At 42.9% G+C, this 23,252-nt stretch overlaps 1 long non-coding RNA gene across 1 annotated transcript; it reads right to left on the bottom strand.

Moving 5' to 3' along the window:
- Positions 1-1,297: 1,297 nt before the first annotated feature.
- LOC106697337 lies at positions 1,298-14,765 on the bottom strand. Its single transcript, XR_001348411.2, has 3 exons — positions 14,351-14,765; positions 12,917-13,200; positions 1,298-1,834 (listed from the first exon to the last, which is right to left on the bottom strand). It is a non-coding gene; the product is annotated as an uncharacterized LOC106697337 (long non-coding RNA).
- Between the last annotated feature and the right edge of the window lie 8,487 nt (positions 14,766-23,252).

Below are 23,252 nucleotides of genomic sequence, written 5' to 3'. Positions count from 1 at the left end.
GACGACGGTGCCTTGGACAATGGAGGTGACTGTGAACTGGGAAGTAGTTATTGGATTCGGGATTTATTTTGGATGTGGAGCCCATAGGACTTGCCATTGAGTTGAGGAATCAAGGGTGACTTTCATTTCAGGATTTTGGTTTGGACAACTATTTGAGTGGCAGAATCCTTAGCTGAGAATAGTAGGAGCATGTTTGTGGTTAACGTCAGAATGGAAAAGCATTTTCCAGCTACAAAGTGCTCTCCCAAAGCAAACTGATACGAAGAAAGAAGCCAACATAAATAGTACAGCTTCAAGAAACTGAATTCTGCCAACACCCTAAGTGAGCTTGGGCGTGGGTTCTTCTCTCATTTAACCTCCAGATGAGAATGCAGCCTGGATGACATCAGGATCGCAATCTTGTGAGATCCTGAGCAAGGGAACCAGCTAACTTGTGTGTGCTCCACACCCACAGAAACTATAAGATAACAAGCAAGCGGGTCTGTGTCAAGCTGCTAAGTTTGTGATAATCTGTTGCACAGCAGGAGAAAACTAACACAGGTGAAGAGTAAACTGTCGAGTAGCAGAAAGCCCTTGGTCATCATGTTTGGACCATACTGGCTTCCTTCTGTTCCTCAAAGGCACCATGGCCTTGTCTGCCTCGCAGTCTTGCATTTGCTTTGCCCTCCACCTGGAACTCACTGTCCCTGGACCTGCACATGGCTGGCAACTTCAAGGTATTCAGGTCTCAGTTCAATGTCATCACTTTTCAGAGACTATCCCTGACCATCTTTTGCAATGTAACAGCCACCTGTGGTCCAAAATATCTTCCTTCCCTTCCTCTCTCTCTTCCTCCCTCCCTCCTTCCCACCCTCTCTCCCTCCTCCCTCCCTTCCTATCCTCTTTTCTTCATTCGATGGTTAATTTTATGTGTCAACTTGACTGGGACATGAGGTGCCAGAGTACACACTATGTTGGGTGTGTCTGTGAAGGTATTATTTCCAGGTGAGATTAACATTTGGATCAGTGGTTCAGTAAGGCAGATGGCCCTCCCCACTGTGGGTAGACCTCATCCAATTTGATGAGGGCCTGACTAGGGAAGATAAGACAGAGGAACATCATACAAAACTGATTCTGGTGGTGGTTCTATGAGTGAATCACATGGCTATGTGCAATGAAAATGGGTGTATTTTACCACATGTAAACTCTACCTCCATAAAGTTGATTTAGAGAAATAAGAATCAAGAGAAACTGACAATTTGGATAACTCAAACTTGATAGCACTTGGTAACTAAGGAAACACCATCATCTAAGGAAACAGAGAAAAAATTTCTTTTATTGCACAGAGATTCCAGTAAGAGGTCTGAGCCACTCCTTGGAGTGAGGGGTGTAGAGTGTTTTTGCTTTCATGGTTTGGGAAGGAGACTGTCTGTTGCCTCCCATCAGCTTTGCTCCTTTGTCCCCAGAAGGTAAGGGATGTATTCTATTACTTTATAAAGCCTTCTCAAGTTCTGCCCATCTTCCTCCACTCCTGCCCTGTTCCCCTTTCCTTTTCTTCCTCTCTTTGTATTTCTTTGCCTGCCAAGTTCTGTGCGTTTCTGAATCACAGAAAACCAGATCAACTCATGTTAATCTCAAAAGCCAGGTTCAAACAGGAAAAGTAAGCAGGAAATGTTCAGGCAATTGTCTCGAGATAATCCAAGAAAAAGTGCGGCTTTTTACCTAGTTCTCATAATAATCTGGGTTTCTTGGCACGAACAATGAAGGCTAATTCTTCATCATCCTCTTCCTCTATGCCAGTGGAGAAATATGGTGATTCCGGGAGTTTGGAAAATTTGTAGATCAGAAAAACTGTCTGTAAAATACATAAATACTTTGTAATTATTTTAGTAAATACATTTTAAAAACAAATTGCAAAAAAATTCTCATTGTTCAAGGCTCCCCCCGCCAATAACCTTGTTAGCTTGTTAGTGAGCCTCTTTCTTGTTTTCTATATTTTGTTTATTATATTTTGTTTATTATATTATACGCCATACTATATGTGCTGTTCTGCAACTTGCGTTTTTCAGCTTCTAATATGTTTTGACGTTTTTCATGTCTGTACATATATCGAATTGAACTGTATGAAAATGCTATTTCTATAGATCTAAACAAGAAAGAAATGGCAGTTTCATGTAATCAACCTAATATATATACTTTAACATTTTAATGGCTACATATTATTTCATTGTGTGGTTGTACCATAATTAAAAAAAATTATTCCCTGTTGGACATTTAGGCTGCTCCCATTTGATTTTGCAAATACATCCAGAACTGTAATGAATACATATGCACATATATATTCCATATATTTTTGTGTATACATCTTTGCATATAAATATATATATCTTTGTGTCTATGCCTATATATATGCACATATATATATATCTTTGCATGTGTGTGTTTACACACATATACACTTATAAAATCTTTGTATAACACTGTATCAGTATTTTTTTATTTTTTTAAATTTAAATTCTTTATTGTTTAAAGTATTACATAAGTCTCCCTTTTCCCCCATTGACCTCTCCCCACCTGCTTCCATCCCCCAGCACATGCCTCACCCCCCTACTGTCTGTGTCAATTGGTTATGCTCATTTGCATGCGTACAAGTCCTTTGGTTGATCTCTTACCACCCCCTCCCCTGCCTTCCCTCTTAGGTTGGACAGTCTGTTCGATGCTTCTATGACTCTGGCTCTATTTTTGTTCATCAGTTTATGTTCATTATATTCCACAAATGAGTGAGATCATGTGATATTTATCTTTCTCCGACTAGCTTATTTCGTTTAGCATAATGCTCTCCAGGTTGCTAATGGTAAGAGTCCATGCTGTTGCAAATGGTAAGAGTCCCTGCTTTTTTACTGCAGCGTAGCATTCCATTGTGTAGATGTACCACAGTTTTTTGATGGGCACTTAGGCTGTTTCCAAATCTTAGCTATGGTAAATTGCACTGCTATGAACATAGGGGTGCATATATCCTTTCTGATTGGTGTTTCTAGTTTCTTGAGATATATTCCTAGAAGTGGGATTACTGGGTCAAATGGGGGTTCCATTTTTAATTTTTTGAGGGAACCCAATACTGTTTTTCACAGTGGCTGCACCAGTCTGCATTCCCACCAGCAGTGCACGAGGGTTCCTTTTTCTCCACATCCTCACCAGCACTTGTCGTTTGTTGGTTACTGTGTCAGTATTTCTGTGGAATAGATCAAACAGATTTCTAGACATGTAACTACAGTGGTCAAGGGGTTTACACATTTTGATAATTACTTCCAAAGTGTTCTCTAAAATAACTGTAACAATTCACACCCCAGGACTGTCTTTTTGTCCCCACACTCTCAATAATTTGATGGGTGAGTTGGTTTTTGAAGCATTTCCAAACTTGTTATTTTATTCAGCAAAGCTAGAAGAAAGACCTGCCATATGCCCGGCTCTGTGCTAGGCCTGAGGAGTAAATATGTACATAATTAACATGGTCACTACCCTGGAAGTGTGTGTGTTTTGATCAAGATTGGTACACACACACACACACACACACACACATGCACATAGTGGCAATGATTTCCTTGTCATAATTACCAATCATCTTTAGCAAGATTAACGGAAAATATACCCACTGCCGACATGGTGGGTCCCCTGGGGTCAGAGAGAACACATGCAATTCCAGTTCCTCCACGGACTCTCTGCACAACCCTGAGTTTCTTTATTTGTCAAATGGAGATAATAGCAGTGGTGCCCTCATAGGTTGGTTATGAAGATTAAATGTGGATGCCAAGCGCAGAGCCACGCCCTGAGCAAGGACTCCACGAGTGTCAGGTATCACCACTCACCTTCATTTCAAGAGAGCTTACCAGCTTCACGCACCTATTGTTATCCCTCTTATAACGTGGCCTTAAGTGCTGGATCTGAAAAATACTTCCTACGCGGTGTGTCTAGCCCTGAGGAGCAAGGACTATTGCTTTCCTTGTTCTGTACATGATACTTCTCTTAGTACAACCTGGTGGCTAAGGTTTCTGCTCTAAAGTTATTCTATTCTAAGAACTTTAACCATTGCCTGTATCCTCAAATAGGGGACTTCCTCATTGCTATTTAACAAACCCTTAATTCTTGATTGAAAAAGAACCATTTCAATTACCACCAGTGTATTTTAGAAGGAAGATGGTAAGTGGCAAACACTGTAGATATTTTGAACCAAAATGGGTGCAAAGTTAAGCCATGGAAATGTTTACCCATAACAGAAAAATTCCCTGCATCTATTATTAATGACTCATAAAATCCTTTTTTCTTCCAGATATGTAAATGTTGTGTTCACTGTGATAGCATAAGCAGGAGGGTGGAAAAGTGCCTGGTCCATTACGCATGACCATGAATGTACTGCAGTCCATAAGCACACAGCCCCCTTCTCCAGTATATTTGTTTCATCTGTTCCAGTTAGTGGCCTGTTCAATGCTCAGGTGGCTGCAGCAATTGCTGCTCCACGGAAACTTCCAGAAAAGATCAGAGAAATGTAAATGATTGACAGTCGAACAAGAGGGCATTGTTCCCACTGGAAACTCGTTAGAAGGAGAGACTACGGTCCATGTAAATAGCCTGGGGAAGGAGGCATCTCCATTGGCTGCTGAGGACACCCTGACAACATGGACAGGTCTGGATTGATAAGCAGCAGCAGGGAAATGCTAAAATGCCTCTGAAAGGCAGGGCTGGAACCATTCCAGCTGACTCAGACCCAGGGTTTTCTGTGTTGCGGTTCTATTGGCATAACTATTTGTAGCCCGTAAGGGATTCATAGGCTACCTACAGGGTCTTAACCTAGTTTGGGTCATTGGATTCCTTTGACCATCTGACAAAAGTTCAAGTTCCTTTCCCCAGAAAAATAGTCCCGCACATATATACCTGAGATTTTTGCATATCATCTCTAGGACTTCATCGATGTCCCAGAAGCTCCATGGGCCCTGGGTTAAGAAACCCTACCTGGTGCTTGCTTCCCATTTTCTCTCCCAGTCACTCAGCAGACAGGGGTAGTTTCTCCTTCTCGGGATGGATGTCTACAGATGTCCCTTTTCTTCAAGCCCATTTCTTGTTCACAGTCTCCTGGAGCTTCTTGTGCTCTGAGCTCCCAGGGCCCTTGGAGTTGGCAGCACTCAGTTTAGCACCCAGTTATACAGGGTGGGGCAAAAGCAGGCTGACAGTTGTGAGTACGTGAAACAGAGTTTATTCTGGTATTATTGTTTATTAATTATTGTATTATTTACCACACAAAGAACTGTCAACCTACTATTGCCCCACCCTGTGTCTAGGCTATCCTGACCCTATCACTAACACAACATTTATATTTTCATCCATTCAACGTATTTAATGAGTGCCTACTCTGTGCCAGGCACTATTCCCAGACAATTATTGTAATACTAGAGGCCCAGTGCATGAAATTTCATGCACTGGGAGGGGGTGTCCCTCAGCCCGAACTGCGCCCACTCGCAGTCTGGGACCCCTTGCTCCTTACCGCCTGCCTGCAGTGGAGGCGGGAGAGGCTCCCACCACCGCTGCTGTGCTCACCAGCCCTAAGCCTGGCTTCTGGCTGAGCGGCTCTCCCCCTGTGGGAGCGCACTGACCACCAGGGGGCAACTCCTGCATTGAGCATCTTCTCTCTGGTGGTCAGTGCATGTCATGGTGACTGGTCCTTCTGCCATTTGCATATTAGGGTTTAATTATATAGGATAGTAAAATCAAGATCATATGGCACAACTTGTCAACTTCCCCACAGACTGTGTCCGCAGAGGGGAGGACCGGGTCTCCCACCTTGCCGCCTCTTTTTCTCTTGCCTTATTCCTGCTCAGCTGACAAGGTTCAGTTCAAGTGTCCTCTCACCTGGGCTGGGTTAGGATTACCTGGCACTCTGTGCTCACCATTGGAACTCATGCCATGTTATTTTGAAACCATCTAATGTCATGTCTGTCTCTCCAACTGTGCTCCCTCCAGGGCATGGTCTTATACCCAGTACAGAGGCTGCAAATAGTAACAGTCAGTAAGTATTTGTGGAATATCTAAGCTTTCTCTCTCCTGCAGTCCTTCAAACATGCTGTTCCCTCTGCCTGAAATATATTCTCCCTCCTTTATTGCTTGCAAATTCCTACCGCTTAAGCACCTCCTTGGGAAAGTTTTTTAGTTTATTCCTGGGTGAAGTTAGGTCCCCTCTCCAAATGACTTTGAACATCCCCTAGCCTAGCATTGCATTTAATTGTAATTCCTTCTTTAATATTTATATTCATTGCTAGAGTATCAACTCCATTAGGGCAGGAGCCATGGTTCTCTTATTTGCCTTTATGTAACCAAGGGCTAACACTCTGTGTAGTCCCGACTACTCAAAGAGTGCGGTTCATGGACTGGCAGCATCGGCAATCCTCAGGAGCTTGCTAGACATGCAGACCCTCAGGCCTTACCCTGGACCTTTGGAATAAGTATCCCAGGTGATTTACCTACATATACAGTAAGGTTTGCAAAACAGTGTTCTAATACAAATGCATTTAATAATTACATGCTGGATGAATAACAAATTATGTGTCGAATGAATAACAAGTATTGGATGGAACAAAATGGAACCAATTCAGCCTTGGTTGCCCCTATTGTCTATCACAGTGGTCGGCAAACTCATTAGTCAGCAGAGCCAAATATCAACAGTACAACGATTGAAATTTCTTTTGAGAGCCAAAATTTTTAAACTTAAACTATAAAGGTAGGTACATTGTTATTAACTTAATTAGGGTACTTCTAAGCTGGTCTTTGCTAAAAACATCCTCAATCTGACTGAGGTATGTTCGCTGAGGTCGACCCCTTCCAACTCTCCCATCCACACTCGTCTTGTAGCCAGTCTCACTCAACTCATGCATGCGCACCCTACTCTTGCGTGTCCGCACGTGGTATTTTGTGGAATGTCCTCATGGAGATGACAGAAACACAAGGAAGAGCAAGGCCTCTCGAGTTGTAGACTTAGAAGCACCATACTTGCACTTCTGCTTCATTCTATTACCCAAAGCCAGGCACATGGTCAAGTCCAGAGACAGAGACAGAGGACACTTCAAAGTTAAATGCCCAAGGGGGTAGATGCAGAGAGGGTAAAAGATCATTCAACCCATTAGCAAGACCTATCAATTCTACCTTAGAAATACTTTCCACACCTGTCCAATACTCCTTCTATCTTATTGCTACCACCACTTCAGTTCACCATGATCTCTCTTACCTATCACCACCTGATTGCTCTGTCCAAATCTTTCTTGTCCATTCCTTCTCAGACCATTCACAATGCAGCAACGAGAATAAACTTAAAAAGAAAACCTGCTCTGACCACTCATTTAATTAAGTGTGCCAAATGGTTTCCTATTGTTCTCAGGATAAAGGTGAAAATCCTGACTAAGGCCTGAATTGTTTTCAATTTTCAATTGAGGGGTTATTTTAAAGCAAATAGGTGGACCTGGTAAAAGGGAGAGAGAGTGAAGAGGGAGTGTGGGAAAGAGAGGCTTTGTAATGACTTCCATGTGAGGACAGCCTGGGACCCCTTTCTCCAACCTCATCTCCTTCCATTCTTTCTTTCACTTTATGGTTGGAACACATCATAATTCCCCAACTTGTACACTACTTCAAGCCTCTGGGGTCTTACTTGGACTGCTCTGTGTCCATGTAGAATTCTTTTTCCCTCCTTTTGGTACGGATTCAAAACACTTGCCTCTCTCCTTTCCTTCTGCTAGGGAAAAAGAAGAGAGGAGAAGAGCCCAGTTTGGTTTGGCTCAGTGGATAGAGCGTTGGCCTGCGGACTGAAGGGTCTCAGGTTCGGTGAGAGAGAGAGAGAGAGAGAGAGAGGGAGAGAGAGAGAGAGAGAGAGAGAGAGAGAGAGGGAGAGGAGGAGGAGGAGGGAGAGGAGGAGGATTGAAATTTCATTTGAGAGCCTAATTTTTTAAACTTAAACTATATAGGTCGGTACATTGTTATTAACTTAATTAGGTTACACCTAAGCTGGCCTTTGCTAAAAACGTCCTCAATCTGATTGAGGTACGTTCGCTGAGGTCGACCCCTTCCAACTCTCCCATCCACATTTGTCTTGTATACTTGTTTCAGATAGACGAGTGTGGATGGGAGAGTTGGAAGGGGTTGACCTCAGCGAACGTACCTCAAAACAATGTACCTCCCCCGCACTGCGTATCCCAAGGCCCACCTGTGCCGCATCTCCCGTCGCCCGACCAACCGACACCCCCCACTTCTTCTAATGCCACTTCTTCAAAATAGACTCGCCCAGGCCGAAAACCGACTTCTGCGCATGGGCCACGAAGTTTCAATCGCACTGTATGTGCGTGCCCGCACATGGTATTTTGTGGAAGAGACACACTCAAGGGGCCAAAGAGCCGCATGTGGCTCACGAGCCGTGGTTTGCCTACCGCTGGTCTATCATGAGGCCTAGCGCACAGTAGGCACCCAGAAAGTATCTGAGGAACAAATATTGTCTTTCAATCATGTATATTTACTGCATTTTCTTCAACTAGCTTATAAGCCAAATTTGGGGGTTCCAGGTCCTATTTTGGCCTTTTTTTTTTCTTAACTCTAGAACTACTAATTCTACACTGTCTGCATAGTAGGTCCTCAATAAAGACTTTCAGCCAACCCAATACTTCAAGGTTAAGTAATATAGTGTCAGCAGATTGGATTCAAGCACACTAGTTCCAAGGGTGGGGTGTGTATGAAGTGACCAGGGATGTTTTCCGCTATCTGGGGACCCTCAAACCCTGATAAATGTGCTTGTCGTCTACAGCCTCATTTCCACCAGGAATACGTCATGTAGGGCAACAAAATAGGGAGGCCATGGCAAGGCGAACCTTGATTTCTGGTTTTTATTCTTGTCTCAGGACAATGTTTGGCTAATTATGCCACTTCCACAAGCAAAAACAGTGAAACAGATCCTTCTGAGTTAGTATGTTTTAGTATAATTACCTCTTCCAGATTTTCTCGAGGAAAAAACATTTGCTTTTTGGCTTTTGGTCTTAGTATTAGGACAACTTACAGACTGTGGGCAAAGGCTTTGTGAAAACAGGCATATTGATGCATGAGGTTAGCCTTTTTTTTTTCTTTAACTAGGTGAAAATAAAAATTTGGCTTTAAAAATTATATTAATGCATTTCAAGTATGCTCTGCATGTTTTGGAAGAAGCTTGTGCTGAGTTAAACTCAGCAGCTACTCTGAGCACCTCTTGAGTTTGGTGTTACAGAGCCAATCACTGACCTTGAGGAACTCTAGTCCTTTTTTAAGAAAGTCTACTCATTCAAGCCCTGGCCGGTGGCTCAGTGGTTAGAGCATTGGCCTGGGCAGTGAAGGGTCTCAGGTTCAGTTCCTGGTCAAGAGTATGTACCTCGGCTGTGGTTTCTCTTTCTGCCCCCAGTCTGGCACTTGCAGTGGGCAACCAGTCCATGTGTCTCTCTCACATCAATGTTTCTCTCTCTCTCTCTTTCCCTCCCTCCCTTTGACTCTCTCTGAAGAGCAAGGGAAAAAATATTCTCAGGTGAGGATTAACAACAACAACAAAGACTCTACTTATTTGAATATCAAAATCTAAGAGATTGTGGCAAAATTTTGTTCCTTTAAAGTGGTGGGATTTTAGAAAGAAAAACTGGAACCCTGGACTTTTGGGGCCTTTGTCGTTAAAATTGGAGATCCCAAACTTTCCAAAAACAGTTTAAAGATTATCCTACAATGAAGAGTCACACTGGACCGCAGGGATGCCTTCAAATGCCATCCACAGCGGACTCTTCCCCTGCCTGCTCCGGGAGAATGTCCACCACCTCACTTCCTCTCAGCTCGTCCTGGATGTTTTCAAGCAGCTGCTCGCATGTACCCCACCTACCGATCCTTGGCTACTCGGTGCCCGCCATGCTGGTCCTTTCCTTCTCTAGCCCCTTACAATGCATCTCCTTTCATGACAAAAGCTGTGCCCTGGTCAGCACCAAAGGTACTCTAGTTGTAGGCCCACCGAGGCCCACCGAGGCCCACCGCAGCCGCTGGGGCCAGCCTCTGTCAGCGCCTCCACCAATTCTGATAGAGCCACCTACTCTGTCTATAGATACGGTCAGCGCCTTTCCTCTCCTTCCCTGCCTGTGGCCAAAAGGCTCAAACAAAACCAGAGCACACACCTGGATCCAGTTACCACTCTGTTCAGGAGCCAAGTAAACAAGGAATTTCTGAGTCACAGCCTTTCTGTTCCCCACTCCCTGTCTTCTGCTTGCTGCTACCTCAGCAGGCAGGGGAGGCCTGACATAAGAAGCTCCATCTTTGCTTCAGACATCCCAGACCGTGTCCCCTTTTTATTCTCATTTACCATCCTCCAGGGAGGAACCAATTTAACTCCGAATAGATTTAGGGAATCTATTGTGAGGTGTGCTCCCCTCTCCCTCGCCCCCCCCCCCCCAAAAAAAAATGTAGCCCAGAGAAACACTCCCTTTCTCCTACAGTCAGCCTTGTCTGCCAAGGAGAACCAGATTTCCCGAGGCTCTTTGTCCTGGACCTTCCCATTCTCAGAGGGGTCCGGCTGCCTCATGCTCTTGCCTGTCTTAGGAAGGAGAACAATCTGGATCGGTCAAGAGGTTCAGAATCCCAGCCGTGTACCCAGCACCCAAAGCAGTGAGGAGTACAGACTTTGGTAGCCAGATCCTGATTCGGCCACTTTCTGGCCACTCTAAGACTGTCCCTTTATCGATAAAATGGGGAAATCCTTGTGACAGTGGGAGCACTCAGTAAGGATATATATAGAGTTTAGTTTTGTATCACAATAATCACTCAGTTATTGGTTGTTACTAATAATAATAAAAATAGCTAAGTGATTCTTTTTAAATAGTAAGACTTATGGCAGTCGTGTTATGCCTTTAGCTTTTTATTCTGTGCAATTCATTTTCATTCAGCTGCTAGATTCATCTACCCAGAACAATTTGATCATATTACTCCCCCCTGTGAAAATGTTAGATGTCTGTCCTGACCAGTTTGGCTCAGTTGGTTGCACAGCATCTCTTGCACCAAAAGGTTGCTCGTTCGATTCCCAGTCAGGGCACGTGCCCAGGTTGAAGGCTCCATCCGCAGTGGGGGACGTGCAGGAGGCAGCTGATCGATGTTATGCTGTTACACTCTCACATCAATGTTTCTCTCTCTCTTGCTCCCTCTCCCTTCCTCTCTTTCTAAAAATCAATAAGCTCTTCTTTAAAAAAAAGTTAGCTGGCTTCCCATTATTTACAAATAAAGTCTAAAGTCCTTTTCTTTGCACTCAAGGCTCTTTGATCTAGTCTCCTTTTCTCCACTAATCCTCTTCACACCTCCTCCACTCCAATTAAAATAAGCCAGCATTCCTCACATACACCCACACCCTGCGCACTGTTTGTCTTTTTACCAGAATCCAGATCTTATCTCTTCTTTGTGCCTAAGTGCCGCCTTCCGCAGTCCATAGTAAGCCCCATAGCTCTTTAAGGACCTCAAAACCCTTTCTTTGATCACCACATGGGTATCTTTGTACACTGTGCTTCAAATTTATACATATATCTCCTATAGCAGGTGATTACTGGTGATCTCTGTCTCATTCATCTTCATATTCTTAAATCAGGGTTTCTCAACCTCAGCCCTATTGACATTTGGGGCTGAATAATTCTCTGTTGTGGTGGGATGGTGTGTGTATTGTAGGCTGTTTAGCAGCATCTCTGGTCTCTACTAATTAGTTGCCAGTAGCACCACCCTACCCCCAGTTGGGACAACCAAAAATATCTCCAGACATTGTCAAATGTCCCCTGGAGAGCAAAATCACCCCCTGCTGAGAGCACTGTCTAGACCAGCCGTGGGCAAACTATGGCCCGCGGGCCGGATCTGGCCCGTTTGAAATGAATAAAACTAAAAAAAAAAAGACCGTACCCTTTTATGTAATGATGTTTACTTTGAATTTATATTAGTTCACACAAACACTCCATCCATGCTTTTGTTCCGGCCCTCCGCTCCAGTTTAAGAACCCACTGTGGCCCTCGAGTCAAAAAGTTTGCCCACCCCTGGTCTAGACCAAGTTTGGAAGTTTGAACATGGATGGCTCTCAGTAAAGCTTATGAACAGAAGAAAGGAGTTTGGTTTAGGCCCTTTTTAAATTTAAACAGTAGAGGAATATTCAATTAATGATATTCTTTCAGTAATTAGAAATAAAAGTATAGAGTTCCCAGGAGAAAGAACTAGAGGTAGAGATTTGAATGCCTTCAGCATGGAATCAGCCAATGATTATATTACTTTATTGAGTAATATAAAGTTTAAGAGTCCAGAGTCAGCTATGAGTTGGGTTCCAACACTGGCCTCCCACTGTAAGCTGCCACCATAGGTGAGGATCTTAAACTCTTTGAGCTTCATTTCTCTCATTCTGTAAAATGGGATAATAATTGCAATCACGTGGGGTTGTTATGAGACTAAATTAGATAATGCATTTAAAGTGGTTAGCAGCGAGCCTGCAATGTAGTAAGCACTTCATAATAGTTCAAAGCTGTTATGAATATTGTGATTATTATTGTAAGAATGACTCATTTTTATTCCTTTCAAAGGCCTTGACAGTATTATTTCCATTTTATAGACAGGTTGTGGCTAGAACATGGATCTTCTGATCCCCAACTTCCACTGCATCACACTCATCTGACACAATGCAAATGGAATCCCATTTATAAGTAAAATCTTCACCTTTAAAAAAATTTTATTTGGAAAGTGAGTGCTAACTGCCTACAGCGAAAATTCTTTTTCACTTGGTAAATACCATCTATAACTATCACTGGGAAACTCAAGAACTACTTATTAAGCACTTTGGATAAGTAGATGTGCTAGATATAGGATATAAGACACCTGTGTTGTTAAAACAACGCACCTGCTTGTTTGTGGCTTACCAACCCCGTGAGCTTAAAGATTCTGTCCTGTCGGCTTTAGGAAACGAATTCACAAGGTTAGCCACCAGTTGGCATCAGCTCCAGGCAGCACGTGAGTTTTGGAGTAGAGCCTCCCCAGCAGCTGCCTTGGCCCAGAGCGGAAGCTGGGACAGAAGCTCCCGGACAGGACAACAGGTAGGTGGGGAAGCCAACTTCCTCCTGAGACAGCCAATCAGTGGGAGTATCCACGCAGGTCGCTCTACCTGAAGGCAGAATCAGTCTCTTGCTGCAGAAAACAAACACCAGAGAGAAGGTCAGGGACATTTAGCTCCGAATGAGTTCTATCATCAACAAACCGATTGACCTGGGTAAAAACTCTCCAGGCTTCTGTTTGCTCATCTATAATAATAAAAGGGTAATATGCTAATTAGATCGGATAGCCAAATGACCTTCCAGATGTCCTTCCAGATGAAGCTGGGGCCTGCGAGGGCAAGGGTCGAGGCAAGCTGCCATGGCTGGGAGGGCCAAGCCCCTTAATAGAATTTCGTGCATTGGGCCTCTAGTCTGTAAAATAAGGGCATGAGATGAAGTGAGTAGTTCTTACTGCTACTCAGGTTGGAGGTGGAACACTGGACTCGTCCCCATGGTGCCCAGTCCTTGAAGCAATAACTGGCCACTAACAAAGTGCCCCTCAACTCATCAATACACCTGGAAAACAAAAGGGTGTTTGTTTTTATGACATTCGGTCTCTTGTTTGAGAGTTGATTATTCAGGGCGCCGGGTTCATTTGCTTGTCCACTCATTCATTCAACACTTGAGCACAGCTAGGTGCCGAGCCTGGACTGGGGACCAGACACTGCCCTTGCCCTCAAATCAATCCATAGGTTGCAGGAGGAGGCATGCTGTATCGATTCCTCCAAGTATAAATCCCTGTGCTGAATCTGATAGTGGCTTTTGATCTGGTGATGGAGATCCCTGCATCCCAAGTCCTTACACTCCATTCCTGCAGGCGGGGGAACTCTAGGCGGTGGTCAGAGGGCCCCCCAGCCCCTCCTGCTGTCCGTGGAAGCGGAGGGGCCTGATGGGTTTGCCCTCGGATTCCTGCAGGTGGAGCCAAACGCCCTGGCAGGCGGCTGCGGGCCTGCTCTCTGCTCTCTGGCAGCCTCTCTCCCATCGCTCTTTCCCTCTTTCCCCTTCTCTCTTGTGCGGTCTCCCTCCACATCCCAACCCACCGAGTGCGTCTGAGGGGAAATCGTGCCAGACTCAGAGAAAGGCTGCCAGGTTTCTCTCAAGTCTTGGCTTGAACAAAGGAAAGCAAATTACAAAAATGGAAATTTTCAAACTCGCGTTCCGTGGTATTCAAATCGGCGTTTGGGTAGCACGCAGGCACAGACCGCATTCGTGCTGTTTTGTGATTAAAATGATACCGAAAATACCTCCTCGCTGTGGTTTTCATCTTCTTGCCCGGCTCGTTTCTTTCCCTCTGCGCCGGTCCCCGTCCTCTGGGGCGCGGCCCCCCCTGGCCACCCTGGACGCGCTTGGATCTGCGTCTGTGGAGACCTCGCCTCTGCTGGCTTTTCTAAAGAGCTGAACTTCACAAACGCCCGTGCTGTTCAGCCCCGAGCAAAACCGATCACGAAGTTTCGAGGCGCTCTCCCGGGAGGTGCTGCGTTCTGTGCGCGGGACTGCAGATCTGGGAGAGAGCAGGGATCGGTGTGCGTTTCATCCGAGGCGTTTCATCCGAGGCAGGAGAACCCGCCGTGCGCCGGCGGGGTGTGGGGTGCGGGGTCCCCGTTTCCCTCGCAGCTCCGCGTGTGCTCTGTCTCCTCCTTCGGAAAAAAACATTTCTAAAGTGGCTCTGGAGTTGGGTCTTGAAATCTTTTACCTAACATGTAGTTGAGCAAAACACGAAGCCTGACTAATGTCCCTTTTGCTATTTTTTTGCAGTTGCTACATAGGTCCTGACCCTGTGAGTCTGTGAGAAAGGCACTCCCATAGTTACACTCCCCCCCACCCCCCGCACGACAGAACCACTTCTTTCCTTGGAGGCTCTGTCTCCATCGCACACAGCTGCGCTTGCAGGGCCTGGAGACAGGTGGGGGAGCAGCCTCCAGGCCAAAGCTGCTAACTCCCTAAGGACTGTGAACAGCCATTAAAATGTAAAGGTCTCTCTCTTTCTCTCTCTCTCACACACACTTTTTTTTGGGGGGGGGGGGCGGGGTGGCCACTCGCTGTTGTACAAGGGCAGCTCTACAACAAATGGCACCAGTTTGCCAGACAGAAACGAAATGTCTGCATTCTCCCGCTCACACAAGCATTCCCTTGGGCCACTGCTACACCTCTCTAGGCACCTTGAAAGCTGGGTCCTGTGGCCTTGGCCAAGTAGTGGGACTGATTACGAGCCATGGGAGAGAGGACCACTCATCTCAATAGGTAAATCGAAGTTCACATGAACACGGGCAATATTCAGGCAGGAATTACATGAACAGGTCTCTGTTGGGTCGAGCCTACACAAGTTAGAACTCTCTAGTGGGTCAAGTGATAGCAATACTAGTAAATCATGTGAGACTGGAAGCGTTTTTCAGACTTCAGAATGGAAGGATGACTTTTCCAATCTGGAATCAGACCCCTGCGTGTATCCCCCAAGGCCTTTAGCTCTGAGCAGCCAGTGCTCCTGAGGGCCCTCATGCCCTGGCTTGTGCTGTTTCCTCCTCCCCCTGGCATTTTCCCCATCCTCTTCTCTGCTTAGCAAACTCTTGTTTGTCTTTTAAAGCTTGTCTCAGATGCAGCCCCTCTGAAGTCCTTCATAACCATGCCCAGGTGCCAGTCCCCTCTGTAGAATTAATAATCCTGTCATCTGTTAAATAGAACTGTGTGGCTTGATCTATGTAACACACGACGCTGTGTTATGCATATTTCTTTATGCCTTTTTTTCCCCTGATGGAATATACTCTTTGCCAAGGCAAGGAACACATCTTGTTTACCTCATACCCATCACGCTAAAAACACTCAGGAAAATCTGTTGAGTGAGTAAAGAAACATGCTTGGTTTTTAAACATTTTAAAAAGGGCAATTTGTTTTCTTTCAGGGTCGCCTAGTTCAACTGCCAGACACCTACGACTGTGTCTGCAGAGATACCGGTAAAAATTGTAAGTTTAGATTAAAGTCTGATTTTCATAGCTCAGGCACATTCTTCTGCTTATGGTAAGGACAGCTGGATGCGGATGCAGGTGGAAAATTTCTGAATCCCTTGCACCGAGTTAATGCATCTGCTCCTACAAAATCCAATGAGAGCAGAGTGTCACTGCAGGTACGGAGCTGGTGAGCGTAGTTCTCCTATGGCTTTGGTGTAGCCTTAAATGTCATACTAACAAGTAGTTATTTATTAGACTTTATTCATTAAGTTGTTCCAGCTAGAAACCTGGAAAAGTCCTTGGAACCTCCCTTCCCCTCACTTCCCAAGCCCAGTTATCACCAAGTCATGTCACATTTTCTCTAAAATATCTCTCAGATTTGTCCACTGCTCTTCATCTCTGCCATTACCCTGTTCCAAGCCACTATCGCTTCCCACCTGGACCACTGCCAAGGCCTTCTAGTTAGCCTTTCTGCTTCTTGTCTTGCCTGCCTCCCATCCTGTCACTCCCTGGCCTACCACCTTTCAGTGGCTGCACTTAGCATAATCCTTTACGTGGCCTTGGTGGTCTGTCTCCACGTCTTTCTCACTGAATATACTGGCCTTCAGGTCCTTGAACTTGCCCAAGTCTTGCCTACTTCAAGGATTATCCACGTGTTTACTTCTCCTGGGAATACTCCTTCAGTCTCTTGGATCACTTCTCATCTTTCAGGAATCAATTTCAATGGCACTTTCTTGGAGACGTGTTCCCTGATTCTCCTTTCCACTCCATCTCTCCTGGATCAATCAGATGTCCTCCCTGATGCGCTATTTTTCCTTCATGTTATCACGGGTTGTCATTTAGAAAACATTGACGTTTTCATTTGTTTTAGGTCTGTCTCCCATCCACAGTAGATCACAGGAAAGCAAGGATTGTACCTTTGTTCAAAAGAGTTTCCGTGTTTGCCCAGTGCACAAAATACTCCTTGGATGGTGCTGCAATGAGAAATGCTAGCAGGTCCCGTGTAACAGGACTCTGACATGAAAATAATTTCATGCAAACAAATAAATGGTAATCCAAAATGAGTCTCAAAGATGTTTATGCACATGAAGCAAGCAAGGGGAAGACTTGAGTTATGATAGGATATCCCACGGCCTTTCTCAACGGCTATTTGAAAAATAAGAAGAGAACAAGAACAAAAATATTTGTTTTACAGCTCTACCAAGACTCAGCCCTCCCCTTTCTCTCCCCCTTGCATCAAGTACATCCTGTACTTTTGGCAACATGTTGACTGGATATTTAAAAGCTGTGAACTGTTCAGAAAATTTCACATACTGGGTTATGGGCCATGTGTGTTTGATCAAAATTCAATTACTACACTGTACCATACTTGGAAACCTATCATCCCAAGTTATGAAGTATGACGAAATAGGCGAACCTAATTGGTTCAGTATGGGAACAGTATCAACCAAGCTTGTTATGATAAATAGCTTCCTGTGTTAAAGGTTCTCTAGAGCTTATAAGCATCTTGGCTCACCTCCTCAGTGGAATAGGAATATTGCTCCCAGGGACCCCCTAGATCACTGTCCCTCCAGTGCAATGGCAGTTCAGTTTTCTTCAACTTACTGCCCCTGAAAAAGAAAAACTCTGTGCAAATTTTCCTCTTCCTTCTCATTTCTTCATTTAGAATTTGAGCACCTGGTAACTTCTTTAGCTTTTTTTTTCCCTTAGAAGTACAATTTTAGAAATCATGAAGCATTCCAAATAAAATAAAAATAAAACAGACAAAACATCAGATATTACCAACCACTAAGATTTAACAAATAATATATTTTTTTCCTATTTCCATTAGATAGATCTCTTGTTTTTGTTTTTTATGTGTCCTTTATCCTGCTTCTTGGGACCAAAGATGGACCACCATTTATTAAACTACAGTATTTATGAGACTTAGAAACTAAGTCCTAAGATGCTTTAACATACTAGAATCAGGAGGATGTACATCTCATTACAGAGAAGTACCTCAAGTTGTAAGTCTTTCTGTTGAAATGGACTCAGTGAGAATTCCTGGTCTTTATTGTAGATGAGATTATAAAGATCCATAGAGGAGGAAGGTTGTTGAAGGTGTGGGGAGCGAGATCAAGAAATTGTCTTAACAGTTTAGAAAAGCTATAAGAATAAACAAAACCAAATACTTCCATGCTTTGTGGTCATCATGGGCACATGCACATAATTTTTCTTTAGAAGTGACACTTTGGGTTGGATTAGAAGTATTTTCTTCTAGTGATCTCCGTAAAAGGCAAAACAATTGGGTGACTGACATTTAACTTCCGGAAAACAATCAGTAACACTGGCATTTTCCTCAGAAGACAGTTTTAAGGCCAGGAAAATTTGCATATATTTACCCTTAATTCAAGCCTACCACTTGCAGTTGCTTCTCTGAGTTTGTTCTTATTTTAAACATCTTTTGTATTAGATCATCCTCATTAACTCATTAACAGAAATGCATAATGCTAAACTTGCATTTCTCCCCTGGAAAAAAATTTTGTGTCCCATGAAAAGTTGTTTTGGTAAAAAGTAAGAGCCTTGGTTTGTCCTTGACAATAATTCATCCATCATGAGTGCTGCAGGACATAACCAAGACACAGAGAAAGATCCTTGGTGAAGGCAAATCTGCAAGCCCACACAAGGGAGAGGGAGGATACCACGTGGTTTAGCAGTTTGAAATCACAATGCTGCCAAGGTTAGATTAGATTAGATTAGATTAGATTCTTGTTCTCTGCAGTACCTTAGGTTTACTTTAGAAATTGCAATTAGATTAAAAGTTGTGATTTCAAAAATAGCCCACTTACACCCTGGCTCTAGTTAAAGCATCAGTCTGCTTACCGTAAGGGTCAAAGGTTCTATTCCCAGTTCAGGGCATGTACCTGGGGTGCAGGTTCCATCCCCAGCCCAGTTGGGGCGAGTGTGGGAGGCAATCAATCAATGCGTTTCTCTCATATTGATGTTTCTCTCTCTCCCCTACCCGCTCCTTCCACTCTCTCTTAAAAAAAAAAATCAATGGAAAATATCCTCTGGTGAGGATTAAAAACAAAGGCCCACTTGCCTTTCTGTTTCCCTCCATCAGGAGGATGCTAGTCTCATAATCTTTCATAATCTTTACATAGAACTTCGAATAAGAAGTGCTCTCTGAGAGCCTTCAAAGAATAAAATGTGACTGACTGTTGATACTTATGCTGCCATATGTATATTTTTTTCACTTAACAAATGTCTGATTTTTGGCAAATCAATTTTTTTTTTTTCATTGAAATTTGCCTGATTGAATACCATGGGAGGTGGCAGAATAAATGCTATTATCTATGTACAGTAATTAGGGAAATAGTCCCTGTCGCTCCAATAGGAACCAGGCTCTTCTCGCCTGTAATAACATCTCTCTATATAAAAGCCTGAGCGACCAAATGACCAGAATGACCGGAATGACCAGTCAACCAGTTGCTATGATGCACACTGACAACCAGGGGGCAGATGCTCAACGCAGGAGCTGCCCCTGGTGGTCAGTGCGCTCCCACAGACCCATTCTAGCCTGCACCAGTCCCCCACCCCAGGCCTATCATCAGTTATTGTTGTTAATCTCTTACTGAGCCTAATTTATAAAGTGCATTTTATGGTAGGTATGTATGCATAGGAAAAAAATATGATCAATTAGATTAGGAGTCAGCAAACTACAGCCTGTGGGCCAAACCCAGCCTGTCACCTGGTTTACTGTGGCCCATGAACTGAGAATGGTTTTTCCATTTTTAAAGGGTTGAGAAAAAAATGGAAGGAAGAATAATATTTCATGACACCTGAAAAATATAATAAATTCAAATATCAGTGTCCATAAATAAAGCTTTATTGGAACACAGCCATGCTCCTTTGTCTGCATGGTATCTGTGCTGCTTTTGTGCTACAAAGCAGACTCGAGTAGTTGTGACAGACACTGCATAGGGGCAAAGCTGAGAATATTTACTGTCTGTTCTTTTACAGAAGACGTTTGCCAACCCCTACACCTTCCAAAGTACAGAACCTAACAATGTTCAAGATTATGGTTAACACAGTACTTGCTGCCTCCTTCCTCTGCTTCAATCTCTTCTAAAGAAAACAAACTGTTTTTCTTGTATTTCATGGCTTCAGGGTGAGGTTTATTCAAAGAATTATCAGTGCCCTTATGCTCCTTTTTTCCATATTTGAAACAAAGAGATACTGTAGTCCCTCTGTACCCACAGTTTTGCTTTTTATGCTTTCACTTACCCTCAGTCAACTGTGGTCCAAAAATATTAAATGGAAAATTCTAGAAAGAAGTCATAAATTTTAAACTGTGCACCATTCTGAGTGGCATGATGAAATCTCATGCCATTCTGCTTTTTCCTACCAGATGTGAATCATCCCCTTGTCCAGCGTATCAGCTACCTGCCCATTAAACACCGAGTAGCCATTTTGGTTATCAGATGGACTATTTCAGCATTGCAAGTGCTTGTATTCAAGTAATCTTTACTTTACTTATGGATGGCTCCAAAGTGCAAGAGTAGTTATGCTGGGTATTTGGAGATGCCAAAGAGGAGCCATAGATTGCTTCCTTTAAATGAAGAGGTGAGTTCAATACAATAAAATATTTTAAAAGAGAGATGACATTCACATAACTTTTATTAAAGTATATTGTTGTACTTGTCCTATTTTATTATTAGTTATTTTCTTTTACAGTCCCAAATAAACTATTTCTTCTTTTTATCTTTATTGTTGAAAGTATTACATAGGTCCTTACAAGTCTCTCCAATTCATCCTTATTACCAATCCTCCAATCTCATTCCTCCTGTCTGTAACCCTCTAGCTAAGCCATTCAGCACGACTCACAAATTAGTGTAGCTATGTACTTCTCTTGTTTCCTTCCAGGCAAAGGGACAATCATATGTAGTACTTGAGGTTCTGCCTGCTGAAAGAATGACCTTTCCTTATTGTCTTTCAGAGTCCCTCTTCAGTAGGGCATACTGCTCTGCAGTCCACTTTTAGCTGGTGTGTATTCCTGCAGGTTTTCTGCTTTCTCAAATCACTTTTCATAAGGAACTCCCCACAAGGGTGTTAGGATGAGTTGAAGAAAAGATGGCAGTACTTCTTACGCACGTAAGTGCACTGGGAGTGTGAGTGACCTGCCAATGCAGCTTACCACAATACCTTTACCACCTGCTTAAGTAAAATCTCATGTTTAAACTTCCACTTGATTTTGGAGTGTTGCTGTGCATGTCAAATACTATGACTTGATGGATTAGATAACATACAGTTGCTAATGGGCAGCTTAGGTCACATGGTCCCTTGGTATTCCATGGCCATATATTCAGTTTCTATCAGCCAGGAGATGTTTCTCGAAAAGAGACTATGTATTTGTAGAAGAGTGCATGGCTTTGCTCCAAACCCTAGGGGCTTATATTTTGGTTCTGCTATAGGAGCTGTCTGCCCCAATATCCAAGAGTCATATACATTTTGAGCACCATGATTCTGCTAGTTCCTATGTCCAAGCTGCTTGTTCTGCCTCCTGAACTAGCTGGAGACTTGGCGCTTGCTCTGGGACCTAATTAAAGTTGACAGTCCTTAGGGGTTATTTGGTAAACTAGTGGCCCAGTGAACGAAATTTATGCACATTAAAAGGGAATTAATTAGAGGAAATATTTTAATATTGCTATTTGCCCTTTCTCTATAATAGAAGTGTCAGAGATGAAAGGAAATGAGTAAAATGTATTTGAAAACAATATATGAATTTATTAATAAACAATAACAAAATGTTATAACAACAAAGACATGATATAATAACAACAAAAACATGATATGAAAACAACAAAAACATGATATAAAAACATGATATAAAAATAACATTGATACAAACAATGACTGATAAAGTGATTAAACTTATTTTAATATCTCCCTGTATACCACATTAAGAGTGAAAACACTTTCAGAGTGCTTGACTAATTTCCCTTGTGATGAAGTATTTACAACTTTAATTTTAATGTCACAAACTCTTTAAACTTGAGAGAAAGCAACATATCATTGACCATGTCCAAAAACGGGTTCAGGTAGGAATATTCCTACTCTATCTAGAGTTTGTCCTTGTGATTTATTAATAGTCATCGCAAATGCTGGCATCACGGGAAACTGTCTTCGAATCAATTTAAATGGGAGGCCAGTGTCAGACAGAGACCAATCAATTCTTGGAATCAGAACAATCTCTCCTTCTGCAGATCCTGTGAATACTTCAGCTTCGATAATGTTAGGTCATAATATTTTGATAATAAATCTAGTACCATTACAAAGATCCCATTTACTGTTAAGATTTCTCAATAGCATGATGATTGCACCCACTTTCAATTTTAATTTATGACATGGCATTCCCGAAGGAGTAATACTATTAAGAAATTTGATGGGAAAATTTTCCTTCTCAGCATCATCTGTTGAGTCAATGGAATCATCACTCAAATATCTGTGAAAATCTCCATCGAGTATATCCAAAATTTCTTCATTTAATTTTTGAATGTGCTCATCTTTTAGACAAAGAATCACATGTTTAGATATATTTTTAATATTATCTATAGATATAGCTATACTATTTCCAAAGGTAGCTTTAATAATATATCCATTACAAATCATTTCATGGGGGATTTCAATAATATCCATTCCTAAATGAAAACCACTATCAAGTTTGCCACCTCCAAGTTTTACTAACCATTCACTATAGCAGAATCCTCTGATCTCATATTTGTTGTAAGAGACAACTTTCTGAAACATCCCCAAACATTATAGTACTTTAAACTCATTTGCACTATGGTCTATCACATAGCATGTGGCACAACACTTAGACATTGTCGAAAATCCCCTCCTGGAAGGAGAACTTTCCCACCAAATGCAACATTCAAATTCATAATTTCTCTTAGTAATCTGTCTATGGCATTTATAGCACGACTGGATGCCATGGTGCATTCATCAATAATGAGAAGTTTGGCCTTTTTAATGGTTTTAGCAACTTCACTCTTTATATTGAGTCTAGAAATTGAAGTTTCATTTAATGGAATTGGTAATTTATATTGGGAATAAAAGGTTCTTCCACTGAGAAGTAAATTTGCAGCAATTCCTGTAGACGCTGTGGGTAAAACAGTACCACCATGACCTCTAATATAATGTATTAAAACTTTATAAAGATATG

This window comes from Myotis lucifugus, unplaced genomic scaffold (assembly GCF_000147115.1).
Source record: "Myotis lucifugus unplaced genomic scaffold, Myoluc2.0 scaffold_63, whole genome shotgun sequence".
NCBI lineage: Eukaryota > Metazoa > Chordata > Mammalia > Chiroptera > Vespertilionidae > Myotis > Myotis lucifugus.
Note: the sequence above shows the minus strand (reverse complement) of the source record. Positions and strands in the feature narration are given on the sequence as shown.